The sequence below is a fragment of the Geotrypetes seraphini genome, chromosome 2 (assembly GCF_902459505.1).
Source record: "Geotrypetes seraphini chromosome 2, aGeoSer1.1, whole genome shotgun sequence".
NCBI classification, from domain to species: Eukaryota; Metazoa; Chordata; class Amphibia; order Gymnophiona; family Dermophiidae; genus Geotrypetes; species Geotrypetes seraphini.
The window spans coordinates 126,281,420-126,302,076 of NC_047085.1; the positions used below are offsets into that span (position 1 = coordinate 126,281,420).

Here is a 20,657-nt window from a genome sequence, read left to right on the forward strand (position 1 = left end):
TATTACCTGAGGAGGGTAATAAAGCAGGTAGATTATTGACAATAAAGCGAGGGTTGGATTCTATAGTGTTAAAATTATATGAGAAAGGGGGCACATGCACCAGAAGAATGAAGAAATTCAGGAGTGCTTAAAAGACTTTTAAGGAAAAAAGTTAATTAAAAAGGGAAAGGTGGAGATCAGGAAGACATATGAGCTGTTCAAAAAGTTCCAGGACTGATTTTTATAAAAATTTATTATAAACAATCCTACAACTTATTCTATTGAATCCCCTTCCCTACATATACGCTTTTCCCATAGTTGTTTCCACTTCTGGAAACTCTCCTTAAACACATCTTCAGGAATCGCCAAAAGTTGCTGCATCAAATTTTACTTTGTGTCTTCAGTAGTGTCGCATTGCTTTCCTTTCAGCATGGATTTAAGGAAACAAGAAGTCAGCAAGGGGCAAGTCAGGAGAGTAAGGTTGCTGGGAAGAACTGTCATCGCATTTTTGTACAAAATTTATGAATTTTGACGCATTCAAAAAACCTTCCATGACTCATGACATGTTACCCATAAGCCACTTCTACTGACCTTCCCAATCCCAAGCCAAGTAACCACACCCTTCACTTTTCAAACTCACCACCTCACCCTCCCCTCTTCTCCCCCAACCTTTTCTCAGCCCTACTGTTACTACACTTTCTCCCTCTCATTCAGATATCCCCACTCTATCTATATGCATCTCAACCACAGCAAAGCTCCCATGCCTTTCCCAAACTCGCGCGTATTCTCCTACTCCTTCTCTTGCTCTCTGCTGGAATATCAATCTTAACCCCGGTCCTCCCAATCATCCCTCAGCCTACTCATGAGATCACACCACAATCTAACCAATCTTATTTCTGCTCCCCTCCTCTCCCGTTCCTTCCTGCCCTTCTCATGCGCCCTGTGGAATAGTTGCTCTGTCTCCAACAAACTTACCTTCATCCATGACCTCTTTATCTCTAGAAAGCTCCACCTGCTAGCACTAACTGAAATCTGGATCTGTTCTGAAGACTGCTTCAGCTGCCACCCTACATCATGGAGGGTCCCTTTTCTCACACACGCCTCACCCAGATGGTCATGGAGGCGGTGTTGGACTCTTACTCACTATCTTGTAAATATCAACCCCTTCTTCTGCCTCAATCTCGCTATTCTCCTTCCTTTGACATTCACTCCATCCGTCTATTTGCTTCTCTTATCTCTGAGTAGCATCTCTGAGTAGCAGTCATTTACTGACCTCCTGATAAGCCCTTCTCCTCCTTCCTCACTGACTTGACTCCTGGTTCTGCTTTCTTGAACCCTCATCTCCCTCCCTACCTTATCCTCTGTGACTTCAACATCCAGGCTGATGATCCCTCTGACTCCTTTATGTCCAGATTTCTTGCTCTAAACATTCTCATATGATCTCCAGCTGTGCTCCACCAACCCTACTCACCAGAAAGACCACTGCCTCGACCTCATACTCTCCTCCAACTGCTCTATCTCTGAATCCTGCACCTCGAATTTTAGCATCTCTGACCATCAGCTGTTGACCTTCATAACTCATCACCCTCCCCTCCAAACCCGACCAATCAGGCTATTGACCCAGACATGCTCTCTACTAGTCTCATCCCTCCTTTCTACTACTATGTCACATAAGTCTGTCAATAAAGCTGTCCCTCTCCTATAACTCTCTTCTCTCTTCTTCTATTGATACCCTTGCCCCTCCCATTTCATGTCCTGTAAGACATGCCAAACTCTAGCCCTGGTTGACCCCCAAAATCTGTTACCTGCGCTTCTGTGTCCGAGCTGCTAAAAGTTTTTCCTTTTTGCACAGCAGACAAGAAGCTTCACTGTGTGCCGCTGAAAACAGGTGGAAGGCTTCTTAAATGTCTTGAAGACCATTTTTTGATTTCTTATTCAAAAAATCCAGATATTAATTTATACCACTGAGTGGCCTGGTGTCCCAGAAAGTCCACTTGAAAACATAAGATTGGCAAGCTATATTGATTTGTAAGATTTTTCCACTCAGGGAACCCCTTCTGAATGGCCTGCTTCAACTGCAACCATCTGTAACTTTGTGATTTATTAAGACCAAATTTGTGTTGCAATCGTGAAAAAAGTCAAGCAGCTTACCATCCAATACAACATCATCCAAAGTAAGTATACCTGCCTTCATCCATTGCTTCCAAATAACCTTAAACCCGCCAATTTGAATCTTGGAGTTCAGCCAAAGGGACTGGCAGGTGGATTTTATGATTGGAATAGGTGTCATATTATTAATATATTTTATTGTTAGCTATGTATTCATCAAAATTCTATTGTCCTTATATAAACTTGGAAACTTGATACTCAGAACGTGACTTAATCTCAGTGGAGACAGGAGCTGCCATTCCAACCATAACCAATCTGGAAGAGTTTCCATGAGCTCAGCAAGCAAGCAAAATAAAGTTTTTTTAAATTGTTCATTTTTTGCAGCTAAAAGTTTGTGTATAATGCTATTACATGCATACTTTTCTGTGTGTAATGAGCAGATGTAATCTTAGGGGTTGAGTTGGGGCAGGAATTAATGTGTATTTTTTAATTACAAATTGTTCATGAACATTGAGAATTTTTTTCCTTCATCCTACAATAGAATAGTGCCAGTTACGCACTTAAGTTACCTGCCTAATTAGGTGTGAATTGACAACCAATAATTAGCCCATTATTGGAGTTAATTGGTATTAATTGGCCCTAATTTAAAGTTATAGTACAGCGCCTAAATGCAATTATGTGTATAACATTTGCACCTACATTTGATAGCACAAAACTAAATGAAGGACATGTGCTAAGCTTTTTAGAATACTCAAATATGTGACCGCCACATTTAAATCTTCCACAGAGCTAGCATAACAGCGGACATCTAGAGCTGTGTGTGTAACCAAGGACTAGGTTACGGTTCTATAATGGCAATTAAACGCTTAATTGTCGATATAGAATACACGTTTAGCTCACATGCTAGATACCTTACTTTTAAGCAACCTATACCAAATGGCTCTCTTTGCCATTCTAAATAGGTTTGTGAAGGTACTTTCTGTGGAGTAATTTTGCATATACTTTCCAAAGAAAATTTAGTTTAGTTTTTGTAGTGTACTACAACACTTCATGTATACTCCTTACCCCAGTTTTGATATTCTGTTTTATTTCACATGCATAAACTTTATAAGATACCTTTGCATTTAAAACCAGTGTTCTATGTATAAGAGAGAGAAGCTTTTAATCTATAGCGCCTTCTGTTTTAAAGGACATTATAAAATCTTTGTCAGAGGGATGCATCCCATTAGGTCTCAAGAAAGCAACTGTTCGACCTCTGTTGAAAGCTAAGCAAAGTGGAAAAGAAATAGGAATATAATGGATATCTGCCAAATCATTCAGTGCACCTTAATAAAAAGGACCCCTATGTTATTTGAGAGGGAATATAAATGAATTGATTTTTTTCTTGACTGTTTGGCAGACAGACATGAGTTGTTGTTGTTTTTTTTTAAGTTTCTATATATACATACACATATACACTGTACTATAATAAAACGCTAAGCGGGCATGCGCACTCTTACCTGCGTGTTCCGTTTCCCATGATCTGTAGGTCCCTTGCAGGCAGGAGAGCTGTGTCGGGCCCTTTCTTTTCTATATATATATATATATATAGAAAAGAAAAGAAAGGGCCCGACACGGTCAGGCCCCGTTCCAAGCACTCACTCCAGGTAGCTGAGAGGAATGGCTGGAGGGTGTCGTGCCGGTGCTGTAGGTGAAAGGGCGCTGCTTTTGTTGGAGAGGTATGCTGGGGGGCAGACAGCTTTGCTTGAGAGGGGGGGGGAGACAGAAGGAGGCCACGGAAAAACAGTCAGGGAGAGGGAAAGAGGGTTGCTTTGGAGGGAGGGGTGTGCTGGGGGCAGACAGCTTTGCTTGGGAGGGGGGAAGACAGAAGGGGGCCATGGAAAAACAATCAGGGAGACAGAACGGGGCCACGGAAAAACAGACAGCATCCAAGGAGAGAGAGACACAATACAAGAAAAAGTGCACATTTTAGTTGTATGTTGAATATTTGTTTGACATTAGTTACATAAGAACATAAGCAATGCCTCTGCTGGGTCAGACCTGAGGTCTATCATGCCCAGCAGTCCGTTCACGTGGCGGCCCAACAGGTCCAGGACCTGTGCAGTAATCCTCTATTTATACCCTTCTATCCACTTTTCCAGCAGGAAACTGTCCAATTCTTTCTTAAACCCCAGTATCGTACTCTGCCCTATTACGTTCTCTCGAAGCGCATTCCAGGTGTCCACCACATGTTGGGTAAAGAAGAACTTCCTAGCATTTGTTTTGAATCTGTCCCCTTTCAACTTTTCCGGATGCCCTCTTGTTCTTTTATTATTTGACAGCTGAAGAACCTTTCCTTCTCTATTCTCTCTATGCCCTTCATGATCTTATAAGTCTCTATCATTTCCCCTCTAAGTCTCCTCTTCTCCAGGGAAAAGAGACCCAGTTTCTCCAATCTCTCAGCGTATGGAAGGTTTTCCATCCCTTTTATCAGACGTGTTGCTCTCCTCTGAACCCTCTCAAGTATCGCCATATCCTTCTTAAGATACGGCGACCAATATTGGACGCAGTATTCCAGATGCAAGCGCACCATCGCTCGATACAACGACAGGATAACTTCTTTCGTCCTGGTTGTAATTCCCTTCTTGATTATACCTAGCATTCTATTCGCTTTCTTAGCGGCTGCTGCGCACTGTGCCGTCGACTTAATTGTCATGTCCACCATTACCCCCAAGTCCCTTTCCTGGGTACTCTCATTCAATAGCATCCTTCCCATCGTATAGTTGTACCTCGGGTTTCTGCTTCCCACATGCAGTACTTTACATTTCTCAACGTTGAACTTCATCTGCCATCTCATCGCCCATTCCCCTAGTTTGTTCAGGTCCTTTTGCAATTCTTCGCAGTCCTCTTTAGTCCGAGCTCCACTAAATAGTTTGGTGTCGTCTGCAAATTTTATTATCTCACACGTCGTCCCTATTTCTAGATCATTTATGAATATATTAAATAGTAGCGGCCCGAGCACCGAGCCCTGCGGAACACCACTCATGACCCTCTTCCAGTCTGAGTAGTGGCCCTTCACCCCTACCCTCTGTTTCCTACCCACCAACCAGTTTCTGATCCATCTATGTACATCTCCGTCCACCCCATGGTTCTTCAGTTTCCAGAGTAGACGCTCGTGAGGCACCTTGTCAAAGGCTTTTTGGAAATCTTTGACAAGGTGCCTCACGAGCGTCTACTCTGGTTGGCCGGTAAGGAAACAGAGGGTAGGGTGAAGGGGTCCACTACTCGGACTGGAAGAGGGTCACGAGTGGTGTTCCGCAGGGCTCGGTGCTCGGGCCGCTACTATTTAATATATTCATAAATGATCTAGAAATAGGGACGACGTGTGATAATAAAATTTGCAGACGACACCAAACTATTTAGTGGAGCTCGGACTAAAAAGGACTGCGAAGAATTGCAAAGGGACCTGAACAAACTAGGGGAATGGGCGATGATATGGCAGATGAAGTTATTAGAACTGTGGATGTAGTGGGCTATAAAATTGTAAATAAATATATCAGCAGCTTTCAACTCAATGGACCATGACCTACTATTAAACAAACTAAATGAACTGGTCTAACTGGGTCAGTCCTCAAATGGTTTAAGGACTTTTGAAAAAAAATAAAGAATATTGTGTCTGGAAGAATGGCACTGTCTCCCAAAGCAGGAAATCCTTCTGTGGCATCCCACAAGGGTCTTTGCTTTCCCATATACTATTCAACCTTTTCATGAGCTCTCTAGTAACATCGCCTTCACTAATGGGGAATCCCTACTATCTTATGTTTCTATTAATTCTTCTAGGAACCAATATGAATGAAGCCTCTACACCAGTGATGTACCAAGGAGGGGGCGGGGGGGCGGCCCGCCCCAGGTGCAAGGCCCGAGGGGGTGTTCAGCTGGCCACTTACCGGGGAATAGGCTGCCGCTGGGGAAATAAAGAAGCCGGCACCGAATTCTCCCTCCCTGCTGCTTCTCTTACCCGAACCGAGCAACTCTAGCCGTCCGACGTCAATTCTGACGTCGGAGAGGACGTTCTGGGTCAGCCAATCACTGCCTGGCTAGCCTGGAACGTCCTCTCCGACATTAGAATTGACGTCGGGCAGCCAGAGTTGGTCGGCCTGCGGGAAAAGAAGGAGGACGAATTCGGTGCCAGCCTGTTTCCGATGGCCAGTGGCAGCCTTTCCCTGGCAGTGGTGGCAGCATGGTGGTGGTAGCGGCGGTGGCATGGGGGAGGGAAGGGAGAAAGAAAGAAAGGGGGGAGAGCCAGGGAGCCAGAAAGAAAGCAAGGGAGGGGACAGGGATCCAGAAAGAAAGAAAAGGGGCAGGGTGAAAGACAGAAAAAAAAAAGGGGCATGGGGAAAGAGAGAGAAAGACAGACATACAGAAAGAAAGGGGGCATGGAGAGAGAAAGAAAGAAGGGGACAGGATGAAACAAAGAAAAAGTTGGGCGAGGGAATGAAGTCTAGAGGAGAGGAAGCATACAGGAGGCTGAAAGAAGGGAAGAAATATTGGATGCACAGTCAGAAGAATAAAGTGCAACCAGAGACTGATGAAATTACTAAACAAAGGTAGGAAAAATGATTTTATTTTCAATTTAGTGATCAAAATGTGTCCGTTTTGAGAATTTATATATGCTGTCTATATTTTGCATTATGGGCCCCTTTTACTAAACTGCAATAGCAGTTTTTAGCGCAGGAAGCTTCGAGAGCAGCGTGGGGCATTCTGTGCAGCTCCCTGCGCTAAAAAATGCTATCGCGGTTTAATAAAAAGGGAGGGGGTATATTTGTCTATTTTTATATAGTTGTTACTGAGGTGACATTGCATAAAATCATCTGTCTTGACCTCTTTGAAAACCCGCGGAATATAAATGATAATTAACATTTTCTCTGCATACAATGTGCTTTATGTTTTTAAAATTTTATTGTTGGTAGATCATTTTGACTTGGCCACAAAGGTAACGGGGAGGGAGGGGAGTTGCTGAAAGACATCTAGTAATCCTTGCAGGCTTGACTGCAGGAAATTATTTTTGTAAAAATCATGTTTGTTATGTGACTGGCATTATTTAGACTTTAATTTCTATGAATGAATAGAATGAAAATGATATAAAATTACTTGCTTGTTTTTATGTGCGGGCGCTGAAGGAAAGTGGAGAGAGAGCGGGCTGAGGACACTGAAGGGAAATGGGGAAGAGAGAATGGGGAGAAGACGCTGATTTATAAATTGACAATTGTACAGAATATTGTTTCTTTTTATACTTTAATATAATAAGTTCAATATAAAACAATTCAAGGCTTATGTGGATGGAATCAGGTGGTTTGTGGGGATGAGGACCGAGCTTACGGGGATTAGTCCAATAAAATGGTATTTTCATATTTCTCATTATTTGTTTTATTTTTATTTGTTAATTTGTAAAGTGGTGATTGTTATATATCAGTTTTTCAAATTTACATCTACTGTCTTTATATTTTGCACAGTATTAGAGGACATGTATTACTGTTTTTGTGGTGTAGTAGTGTTGCATTGTATGCTGAGTCTGGTTTCTTGGCAGTTCAGTTTAACTTTTGTCTACATATTTCTATTTTTAGTTTGTGATTATTCCATATTGGGCAAAGGTGTATCTGTCTGTGTGTATGAAAGGGACATGGCTTTCTGATAGCATCGACTGTACTGGATCAATTGACTGTGCAGGATCTGGTTTGTTTAGTTTTACAATGTATGTGTTGGTGTTCTAGTACTCACTGCAGTGTTTAAGATGCTGCCTTTTCCTAGGTACACTCTTGTTGTGCGATATGTAGATTTACTAAAAATCATATTTTTCATATAGATGGGGGGGGTCAAAAAATGATGGGCCCCGGGTGTACGCCACTGCTCTAAACAAATATCAATGGCATAGAAAAAAAAATCTGCACCATGGGCACTGCAAAAACTAAACCAAATTACTTTGATTCCACAAACCAACTCAGATAGCTCCTGTATCCCTATCATTATTATCAAGAACACCACTGAGCATAGACAAAACAGCCAAAGTCCTTGGAATTATGCTCAGCTCCATTCTATCATACGAACCCAGATCTCTAAATTATAGAAGAAAACTTTCTACAGCCTGAGGCAACTAAGAATGATCTGACCATATTTCCACAATCACCACTTTGCCATCTTGGTCCTATCACAACTAGATTACTGTAACTCGCTCTATACTGGCCTGAGCTCTTTAACATACAAATTACAAATGATTCAAAATACATCAATCAGACTGATTTTTAGACTATAAAAACACAATGCAATCTCTGAATATTACCACAAACTTCACTAGTTACCCAAGTGTGTATTACATTCAAACTATCAAACTATCCTGAATCATGTTCCATACCCTCCACGTCAACTCCTTATAGCAAATAATTCAACTCTTCTCCAATTCCAGCTTCACATCTACTAGGATTAATGACAAAAACCTATTAATGCTCCCCTCCAACCAAAGGGAGTCAAATACAAAATGTATCTATAACTCCCTATTTACCAACACAGTCACCAGTCTTGGAATGGTCTCTCAATAACCGTTAGGATAGATTCAAATTACCTCAAACTTTTGGAAAAAATGGAAAACTTATCTCTACAACATACCTCTACAACCTGCAACAATCTCTACTACCAATCCCAAAAATATTTTACAAACTTTGTGATAATACTCTGTCACAAACTCTTTTCTGAACTATCACTAATAATAATACTGTAATAATATATATTATATTAATGTACAACAATGTATGTAAACTTTTAAACTTGCACTCAAAATTGGAAATCATCATGTAATTGCCCATAATAATGTATGAGCCTCTTCTCATGTAAATCTCCTTGAATCTGTTTTGGATAAGAGCGATTCAAAAATTCAGATTAGATTACATTCCTCCCTCCCCCCCCCCCCTTTTTTTTAACAAAACTGCAAAAAAGTGTTTTTTAGTGCAGGCTGGCATGCTGCACGCTCTGCACTGTTCCTGACATGTGGAGTTCCTATGAGCATCGAGATCAGCACTGAGCATTCAGTGCGCTGGCCCTCGCTAAAAAACGCTTCCACAGTTTTGTGTTAAAAAAAAAAAAATCAAATTCAGAGGCAGCATCAGTGTGCTTAACTTCTGCCTGTAAGGATTCTCAAAGTAATTTAGAAGAAATGACTGCAGAATATTGGCAGGCATCTTTAATTAATAAGAGTTCACCTGTTATATTTTTGAACTGTGAATGTCACAGCTAAAAGATTATCTCTGTAGTTTCCATTTTCTCCTATTTCCTTGCACAGTCCATTGCTATTTTACTGACACTGTCCCAACAATGAACTGCATCATATTATCCACCATTAGGTTATTATTCTCAGCTTTGTAAATTTATATTGCACCATGACCAGTTCACAGAAAAAGGCTCGACTATGGTAGTATCAATGGAAGACTGTCTAAGTTCTCAACAGGTTTTGATGTCCTTTTGATTTTGCTATATTTTGAAATTTTTTCTTACAATTTTAGAAATTTTTTTGAATAAGGTATCTGCTGCTCAAGTGAATATGAATTGGAAGAATAATTTGAGTTATTCTTTCAAGCAAAGTGCCTTGTGATCAACAATATCTTTCAATCTGATGCCTTAAATACCTTTCAGTATGAATCATTTGCTGCCAAACATCAGTCTTCTGCATCAGTGACAATGGCATCCTTTCTCCAGTTTTCCTGTGAATAGATGCATAGAAAGTGCCATCTTTCACCGCCTGGTGACAGTAAAATAGCCTGATCTGCATGCATTCATCTTAGGGTGAAATATCCCAGCAATTCTGCACAAAGTACATAAGAGGTGTGGATGCTTTATTTCTTGAATTCATTTTCAAGAAATTGTTGGGTATGAATTTTGACATCCTTGATTTTTGAGCAGGTCTTTTCTTTATGCCTAATGTAGATATTATTGCCATCAATTCTGTCCAACATAATATTCAAATTTCTTACTTTAATCCATATGATTTTGTATTCTGAAACTCCTTGTTTAATTTCACAGTTATGTCCATATAAACCATCTCAGAATTTAAAATTCTCCTCAAATGAACTTTTATTGTTATTACAGTCTCCTGCACAGGCTTGTCATTAAAGTGCTCACCATGCTGCCTCATACTTTTTAAGGCTAGATCTATGGAATTCTCTCTCCCATGATTTGAGATATCAGCCTGTTTGCTAAATTTAAAGTTCATCTTAAAACCCTTTTATTTGAAGAGTGTTGCTTGAGTCGCTGGAGATCTTGCCTGGAGGGAGCCTTAAGACATTTGGAATAATTTGCAATGTGACATAATCAGGCTCGAGGAATGGGCATCAATGTGGCAGACGAGGTTCAACGTGGACAAGTGTAAAGTGATGCATGTCGGTAACAAAAATCTAATGCATGAATACAGGATGTCCGGGGCGGTACTTGGAGAGACCTCCCAGGAAAGGGACTTTGGGAGTTCTGATTGACAAGTCGATGAAGCCGTCCACGCAATGTGTGGTGACGGCAGCAAAAATGGTGAACAGAATGCTAGGAATGATAAATAAGGGGATCATGAACAGATTGGAGAATGTTATCATGCTGCTGTACCGGGCCATGGTGTGCCCTCACCCAGAGTACTGCATACAGCACTGGTCGCTGTACATGAAGAAGGACACGGTACTACTTGAAAAGGTTGCAGAGAAGAGCGACTAAGATGGTTAAGGGGTTGGAGGAGCTGCCATACAGCGAAAGATTAGAGAAACTGGGCCTCTTCTCCCCTGAACAGAGGAGATTGAGAGGGAACATGATCAAAACATTCAAGGTACTGAAGGGGATAAACTTAGTATACAAGGACAGGTTGTTCACCTTCTCCAAGGTAGGGAGAACGAGAGGGCACTCTCTAAAGTTGAAAGGGAATACATTCTGTACAAATGTAAGGAAGTTCTTCTTCACCCAGAGTGGTAGAAAACTGGAACGCTCTTCCGGAGTCTGTCATAGGGGAAAACATCCTCCAGGGATTCAAGACAAAGTTAGACAAGTACCTGCTGAACAAGGATGTACGCTGATAGGACTAGTCTCAGTTAGGGTTCTGGTCTTTGACCGGAGGGCTGCCACGTGAGCGGACTGCTGGGTATGATGGACCACTGGTCTGACCCAGCAGCGGCAATTCTTACGTTATGTTCTTCTTTCTTGGTTGGATACTCTTGTCCTTTTAAGCTTTGGCATTCTTTTTTTATTTGATCTTAATTTTAAATTTTATCTATGAACACCGCTTTGATATACAATATGTTAAAATTGGTATATTAAGTGATAAACCATAAGCATCAAGGGCAGTGAATGGTTTATGGCATTGTCCTATATATTGTTTCAACAAAATTTTTGAATGGTTTGTTTGCATCAAGCATGATTGCAAGTGATTTTTTTTTTACATAACTATCTTGTAAACTTGGTACCATTTTCTGTTCATCTTCAGCAGTTTGAGCGACAAGATCCCACCTGACACCCATGTCCACCAAAGCAATGTAAATGATATCCAGAAGTGACATCCAGGTTAAATTACTTTAACATCTGACTTTAGATTCATGATTGTCCCATTCGTGTTTCTTTTGAAGAGTTTTCATTTATACAATACTGCTGTTTTAAATGTCTTATCTTACATTACTTGTATAATTTTATGTAGCATATGCGATTCTATGTAGCGATAGGCTGTTTGTAACCCCCCTAAAACTCCAATTTGCGAGGATTTGGCAAGATATAAGATTGCACACAACATAACATTACTTGCAACAGGTTGATTTTTGTTTATAGCATTGCATTATGGGTGAGTGAGTCGATGTGCTGCATCTTTAAAGTTTACCTACAGTTTTGTTCGTGGCCCCCCCCCAATGTATGGTGGTAGGGGTTAAGTGAAAGGCGTACTGACAAACGCTGGTCCCAGATTCAGTTCCCTCACTGAAGTTTCACCAGGAAGTAGAATAATAGGAACAGCCAGAGGTGATTGCATAAAGAATATATTATAGAAATAGGCTTACAGAAAAGCAGTATTTATAAGCATTACAATTAAGCATTTACAATTAAGTAGAGAGCAAAGCAGTTTCCCTGCTTTACAGAATCCAGAAGGAAGTGTGAAGTTTCAGGGAAAGGCAGAGAGAGAGAGAAAGAGAGCCAAGACCCCTCTCCTCCACAGATTGATAGATAGATTGATAGCTAGATTGATAGAGCAGAGAGGAGGCTTTTATACCTTGGCTGAATATAGAAATCTGTATGCTCCAGTATCTTTCTGTTTAGAACTTGCATACTGTTTGAAACAATGGTTAATTTAATTGCTAAGGAGGGTGTGATACTTGCAAGCATGGTGATGGGATTAGCCTCTGGCTTGATCTGTGCACTTGGACCCATTGTCCTAAGCACCCTCTTAATCAGACCTTAACACCTTTTAGCTAGTCATGATTCAATCAGGGATACTTGACACATATCAATCAGGGCTACTTAAAACCGTCTTCCTGCCCTCAGGGTCTATCTGCATTCCCATGCCAGAGTCAGATTGATATAATTTCCCATAGGCCTCGCTGACATAAGTAATGCCAACTGAAAATGCTGAATGGTAGCGACAGCTAGGCTACAATGAGCTGCTCTCATAATGGCTGCCATGACTTCTAGTGGCACTCTCATGAGACTGGTACAAGAAGTAACAGGAGCTAATTTTGCAAATAGAGCTGACAAGAGCAACTGGGAATCACTCCTACCTCGACTATACTTTTGCATCATTTTTCTTTTTTTTTTTTTTGTTTTTGTTTAATGTGATTCCCAATAATGTAATTATAATCTTGCACAGTAGTTTCTGCAATAAATAAGGGTGCTCCAAAACAAACGCTTTCGATACAAAAGGTTAGCAGTCCTAAATTTGGGATATCTCCACAAAGAGGCAAATTCCTAAGAAGTTTATCAGCTGTCACTCCAAATGTGGGGCAAGGTATTACCTACTACTACTACTACTTATTTCTATAGCGCTGCTAGATGTACACAGTGCAGTACATTAAAATATTCAAGAGACAGTCCCTGCTCAGTAAAGCTTAAATATAATCAAATAGACAAACAGGACAAGTAGGGGGCTTAGGGAGTTTCTCAGCAACGGTGCTTTACAAGCAAGTGGGGGATAGGAGTTAAAAAGTAACCTTGAAAAAGTGGGCATTTAGCCTGGATTTGAATACTGCCAGGGATGGGAATTGACGCACTGACTCAGGCAGTCTGTTCAAGGCATATGGAGCAGCAAGAGAGAAGGAACGTAGCCTTAAGTTGGCAGTAGAGGAGAAGGGTACAGATAAGAGAGACTTGCCCGATGAACGGAGTTCCCAGGGAGGAGAGATAAGAGGAGAAATACTGAGTAGCTGCAGAGTGAATGCACTTGTAAGTCAATAAGAGGAGTTTGAACTTTATACAGAAATGGATAGGGAGCTGATGAAGTGACTTGAGGAGAGGGGTGATGCGAGCATAGTGACTGGCGGAATATATAAGTCGTGCAGCAGAATTTTGAACAAACTGAAAGGAAGAGAGATTGTTACACGGAAGATCTGCAAGAAGTTGCAGTAGTCTAAGCAAAAGGTGATAAGGATTTTGGTAGTGTGCACCGAGAGGAAAGGTCAGATTTTGGTGATATTATAAAGAAAGAAATAGCGAGAGAGAAATCAAAGATGACCCCGAGGTTGAGAGCTGATGAGACAGGGAAGATGACAGTGTTATCCATTGAGACAGAGAGAGGGGGTTAGAGGAGAGGTAGGTTTAGGTGGAAGGATAAGTAGCTCAGTCTTGGCCAAGTTTAGTTTTAAGTGGCAGTGGGACTCCCAGGCTGCAATGTTGGACAGGCAAGCTGAGACTCAGGTGTGGATTCCTGTAGAGAGTAGTCAGCATAAGGTGATATTGAAAACCATGGGAGGAGTTCAGAGCACCAAGGGAATTATTAGATGGAGAAAAGAAGAGGTCCCAGAACAGAGCCTCAAGGTACCCCAACTGATAGTGGGATAGCAATGGAGGAGGATCTACCACTACAGGTGCGATGTGAGAGATAAGAAGAGAACCAAGAAAGACAGTCCCGAAATCCAAGTGAGGACAGCGTATCAAGGAGAAGATGCTATCTACAATGTCAAAAGCAGTAGATAGATCAAGAAGGATGAGGATAGAATAGAGGATTTTGGATCTGGCCAGAAACAAGTCATTGGAGACTTTAGCAAGGGCAGTTTCTCTAGTGTGAAGGGGGTGAAAGCCTGATTGGAGTGGGTCAAGAATAGCTAGGAATCGCAGACATTTAAGGCAGCGGAGGTAAATAACACATTTAAGTAGCTTGGATAAGAAGGGGAGGGGGGGCTGGAAGGGCACGTATGGTTCAGTGAAGGTGTTTGAGGAGTGGTGTAATTTATGGCATGTTTGTAGACATCAGGGCCAGTTGCAGTGGAAAGTGATAGATTGAGGATGTGACAGATGGAAGGGATGACAGTAGGAGAGAAAGTGCTGAGCAGATAGGCCAATGCACAGCAGCTTTCAGCCACTGCTTTACTGTGAACAGAAGCAGAGGCAGAAAATTTCTTGCTAATGAGCTTGATAGTACTAAAACAAGCTTATTAGCAGATCTATGTAAAGCCCAGAACAATGGCTGCACAGAAAACCTCCAGAGGGTGGACCCTGAGGAAGGAAGGAGTAGGTACCCCTGCTGTCTGCTTTGCCAAAGGTAGTTAGGGTGGGGGGAACCCTTTGGGTGAGTGTTGAGCTGAGGGTTAGGGGGTTAGGCCTGGCCTGCACTGGACCACCAAGGATTTTGTTTTAGTTAGGAGAGGGAGAGATGTTTCACCCCTTTAGCATCCAATGCTCAACACTAATAGTGTGCATATAAATTGCAAGTTAGTGTTGAGCATGGTTCACAACTCCCCCTCCCCCCCCAAAAAAAAAGGACTAGTTTTGTATTTTTCCGGTGTTGTTCATTTTGTGCATCTCCCCATTAGTGACAAAATTTGTGAGTCTTATAGGAACTACTGTATTTTCTCTCTGTTTGGAATCCATGATCATGTCACAAATGCAGTAAGACGGGGTAATTCGGTATCAACTTGTAGTTACTGAAATGTAATATTAAGGGCTCCTTTTATCAAGCCACGCTAGCAGTTTAACATGCATAATAGCGTGCGCTAAACCGCAGGACATGCTAGCCGCTACCGCCTCCTCTTGAGTAGGCGGTAGTTTTTGGCCAGCGCGGGGGTTAACGTGTGATGAAAAGTCATGCGCGTTAACCCCACTAGTGCAGCTTGATAAAAGGAGTCCTAAATCTCCAGAATATAGGGTGCAAAACTATAAACTATGTTTTATTAAATGTTATAAAAACTTAAAGCAAATTAAGGAAAAGCTATATATAAAAAAAAAAAAAAAAAAAGTTAGGGTGGAATTTTTGAATGTCAGCTACAGTGTCGTAAGAAATTTATTTTTGAAATCATTCTGAACCACAACCATATTCACCAAAGAAAAGTTGCACAGAGTACGTAAGCTTACTTTTTCACAACCGATACTTCCTTTCATAGTGCAGCCTGTAAGTGATCTTTGCTTTTGAATGCAGACTGTATAAGCCATTTTTAGCCTAGCTTGGATGTTAAAAACTTTATGCAACTTTTCTTTGGTGAATATGGCTGTGGTTCAGAATGATTTCAAAAAGAAATTTCTTACAACACTGAAGATGACAAATTCAAAAAATTCCACTGAACTCTTTTTTGCAAACGGCTTTTCTTTAATTTGCTCTACACTAGGTTTTAAATGGCTTATATTTGTACCATTCTGCACTCAAAAGCAAAGATCACTTGCAGGCTGCACCATGAAAGGAAGTGTCGGTTGTAAAAAGGAAGCTCTTAGGTGATGATTTATCACTTTCCCCTGTGAAGAGTAGCATTGACAGGGCACAGTTCTAGTTTTAAAGGATGTTGGCCCACAGGCAGAGCACATTCTTTATTTAAAAAGGGTCAGAAGCTTTTCCTTGCAGCTCAGACCCAGAGGCAGTGCCCAAATGATATGAGAAGAAAGGAAGGAGAATGCATGTAACAGAGAAATAACTCAAACTAGCACATGCCTGAGACCATCATTACTCACTGTATGCTAGCAGGGCTGAAAAGAAACACAGAACTGCCTTCATGAAAAATCCAGTTTTTAATATTGCATGTTTCAAGGTTAAAAGGAAATACAAAGGAACAAAATAATTAATGTTACATAAGCCTCCTTATAATGATTTTCTTATTAATTTTATATACATACTGAGGGTGGATTTATAAGGTTTAGTTAGGTCATTTGACAAATTTTTTTGAAAAGCATAGTTCTTTCCTGGAGAGTGTGAGAGAATGTGTGTACACACACAAAATCTTCAGGAAAGAACTATGCTTTTCAAAAAAAAAAAAATTGTCAAATGATCTAACTAAACCTTATAAACCCAGCCACAGATCCCATCGATCATGCTATCCATAAATTCTTGTAAGCTCCCTGGGAATGCCCAAACCAATTCTTTTTGTAAACCGCCTAGAACTGAAAGGTATCGGCGGGATAGGAAACAGTAATGTAATACAAATCCATAAACTAGCTTATGTAGACAGTTCAAACATAATGCAATATTTTTATGTAGGACATCAGAAGCAACACTTGTTGGACCGAGATAGTTATCCTCAGTGTCTTATCAGTAGTCCTGTTTTTTTGAATTTCTGTTAAATATTAGTGAAAGTGCATAAACATGCTTAAAAAGTCAAAAATCTTATCTTCCATATAAATTATTACATATTTTCTCTTCAAACATACTGTTTCAAAATTAATAATCAGCAGATTTAGCTTTGTGGTCGCGTTGGGGAAGGAATGTTTTCCCAATTACCCTCCTATCCAGTATCTCTATCCCTCCTCCACAAAATCCCTTGTGTCCAATTTCTCTCCCTTTCTATTCCTTCCCTCCCTAAATCCCATGGTCCATCATCTCTCTCCCTCTCCTCTATTTCAGACCCATTATTTCTTCCCCTCCAAAGTCTGGCATATGCACGTCTCTTTGAACACCCCCTTCCCTCCGTGTACTTCTACACCAGGGTGCCCCCCAAAGGCCTGTTCCCCCCTTAAAGGTCTGCATCTCACCCCTTGAAGGCCTGTCCCCCCCCTTGAAGGCCTGCACCCTCCCTTGAAGGCCTGCACCTCCCCCCGAAGGACTGTCCCACCCCCTTGTAGGCCTGTCTCCCCCTTGAAGGCCTGCACCCCCCCCAAAAGCCAGTCTCCCCCCCCTTTAAGGCCTGTATCTCCCCCTGAAGGCCTGCCTGCCCGCCCCACCCCGAAGGACCGCTCGCCCCCCCTCCCCACCCCGACATCCGGTTCTTCCCCTCTGGCCTCACCGCACCATTTAGAGTAGCGAAGCAGCCTGCAGTAAGATCGCGATGTCAGCGATCTTGTGCTACTTGTGCTGTCCTCCGCTGCGTACCTGCCCCCCTCCTCTGACGTCAGAGGAGGGGGGTGGGACCGCGGCGGAGGAAACAGCACAAAGCAGCGCAAGATCGCTGACATCACGATCTTGCTGCAGGCTGCTTCCCTACTCTAAATGGTGCGTGGAGGCCAGAGGGAAAGAACCGGACGTCGGGGGGGAACGGACGCCAATGACCAGGCCCGGAGCACCCCCTCAGGGCGTGCACCCGGGGCGGACCGCCCGCCCCCCCCCCCCCCCCCCCCTTAGTACGCCACTGCTCTCAGGGAACCAAGCCAAAAACAAGTAAAGCGTACTGCTGTGCTGAGTAGTGCTGCCCGATTCGAATCGGTTCACCGATTCACTTCAGGTGAATCAATTCGAATCTATTAAAATTTTTTTTAAAAATCAGCTTTCCGATTCGGACCCTCTCCCCCTCGCTCCCTAAAGTGGGATTGGCAGCACTGCTCTTGCTGGCTGGCAACTGCCACACCTGTTTAAGAGGGCGAGGATGGAGGATCAGTCGGGAAGTGCTGCATCCGGCTTCCCTCCTGACCTCCCCGAAGGACTGTGCACCCCCCCTCCCCCGCGGGAAGGCCTCCGTGTTCCTCCTGGCCTCCCTGAACCGTTTATCTTACAGCTTCAGCCTGCAGCTGAAGATCGCGGTTACAGTGTCTTTGCACTGCAGTGCTTTGAGCAGTTTCCTCCGCCGCGATCCTGCCTCTGATGTCAGAGGAAGGACGGGACCGCAGCAGAGGATCTTCGGCTGCAGGCTGAAGCTGTAAGGTAAACCGTTCAGGGAGGCCAGGGGGAACAGGGAGGCCTTCCTGGGGGGATGTGCGCAGTCTTTCGGGGGGGGGGGTGGCAGTCCTTCAGGGGGGGTGCAGGCCTTTAACGGGTGAACAGGCCTTTAAGGGGGGGCAGGCAGCCCTTTGGGGAGGGTGCAGGCCTTGAAGGGGTGCAGACCTTTAAGGGGGGGCGGACAGGCCTTCAAAGAGGGGACAAGCCAGTGATGGTGGCATAGGCCTTCAGGGAGGACAGGCAGGCCTTCAAGGGGGAGACAGGCCTCCAGGGGGGTGCAGGGCTGAAGGCCTTCAGGGGTGGGACAGACCTTCAGGGGATGGGGGCCCTGGTGTAGAAGTACACAGAGGGAGGAAAGGGGGGTTCAAAGAGATGTGCATATGCTGGACTTTGGGGGGGAAGAAATAATGGGTCTAAAAATAGAGGAGAGGGAGAGAGATGATGGCCAATGGGATTTAGAGAGGGAAGGAACAGAAAGGGAGAGAAGTTGGACACAAGGGATGGTGTGGAGGGTGGATAGAGATACTGGATAGGAGGATAGTTGGAAAAAGAAAGGGAGAGATGGTGGACCCTGGGGGGTGGGGAAGGAGAGAGAGATACTGGATGAAAGGGTAGTTAAGAAAAACTGGATCTGTGGAGGGAGATGAAAAAATGGAAAGATGCCAGACCTCCTGGGGAGGGAAGGGAAACAGAAGGGGAGGACAGAGAGGGCAGATGGATGGTTAGCATGGAGAAAGAAGGAGACCCTGGCAAGCAAGTTATCAGAAGACAACCAGAGCCTGGGACCAACAAGATTTGAATAATGACCAAACAAAAGGTAGAAAAACGAATTTTATTTTCCATTTTGTAATTACAATATGTCAGATTTGAAACGTGTATCATGCCAGAGCTGGTGTTAGACTGCAAACGTGGGCTAGGATTTAAGAGAAAGGGGAAAAGTCTTTTTTATTTGTTTAAACCACAGCGCCAGTGTGGTTAGGAGAAGGCAAAGGGGGTGAAGAGGCTATAAATAAACCCACCAGGATGTTTGAAAAAAACACCCAATTGGGCAGAAAATCGAATCGAATCAAAAAACCAATTCAGTAGGCTGAATCGAATCGAAAATTTTTTTCCTGAATCGGGCAGCACTAGTGCTGAGGAACAATAATTTATGTTGTGGCCCTACAGGGCAACCTTCCTACATGTAAAGAATGTTTGGGTTTTATTTTCTCTTCCCTACTTGTGAATAAAACAAGACTCCTACCTTATACTTATAATAAACAATATTTTCTTTCACCAATACCCATGCGTGGTTCTGTCTTACCTAGGCTCAGGGCCTACCCTCGTTCATATTATCACAATTGTGCTAATACATTTAGCCTATTTAATTATTCATTCATTCAGTTTTCTATACTGTTCTCCCAAGGGAGCTCAGAATGGTTTACATGAATTTATTAGCAACTCCATTGAATGTCAGTGTCAAACTATCCATTGTAACTTCCATAATAACTGACCCAACCTCTTGTAATGTAATCCAATCTTGAACAGAATAGGTTACGGTGGAATAGAAAACTTGATTAACATAACAATGTATTAAGCTACCTTCTTCTTGCCCTGTAACCTGGCATCTCTTTCCCTTTCCTCCCCCTCCCATGGTTTGGGATTTTCACTCTTCTCCTACACCTACCATCTCTCCCTCTTTCCTGTGCATTCTAGCATCCCTGGCTGACCTCCCAAAATTTGCCTTTAAAACCAGCGGCACTAAAAACAGTTTCTGTCCAGCCTGGAGCCCTGCCTGCCAGAACTTCCATCAAAGAAGGCTGGACGCTACAGCTGCTGGCTTTAAGGCAAGTTTTTGGGGAACCAGGGAGGAAGTGAAGAGTAGTAGAAGGGTAAGATATACTAGAATGTGAGGAGGTGGCAGGCATGCAGGCAGAAATGCCAAGACCCAAAGGGGGGGGGAGCAGAAGAAGAGGAGAGATGTGGGACTGTGGGAGTCAGAGAGGGCTTGAAAAGGAACAGATGCTGGAAGGAGAAGGGGAGAGAAGAATAAGATGTTGGCCACGTGAGGAGGTGAAGGGAAGAGATGGAAACTAGATTGTTAGAAAGTTGAACACAAAAGATGGTTATAGGGCAGGAGGTGGAGAAGAGAAAGAAATAGTGAATGGACAGGAGGTCCTGGAAACAGAATTCAGAGCACAGACAGAAGGAAACAGAACCAGGAGACTGGGAACAAGATGATTAAAATATTAATACTTATATCCCACATGTACACATACCAGTTCAGTGGGACAAACTGTCAAAACTCAGACACACCTGGGGAAAGAAAACA

General features: G+C 42.7%; 1 protein-coding gene across 1 annotated transcript in view; it reads right to left on the minus strand.

The window, feature by feature from the left end:
- The window catches only part of MAPRE2 (microtubule associated protein RP/EB family member 2), a 296,029-nt gene that overhangs the window by 254,603 nt on the left and 20,769 nt on the right, over window positions 1–20,657 (minus strand). The gene's annotated exons all lie outside the window — the stretch shown is intronic.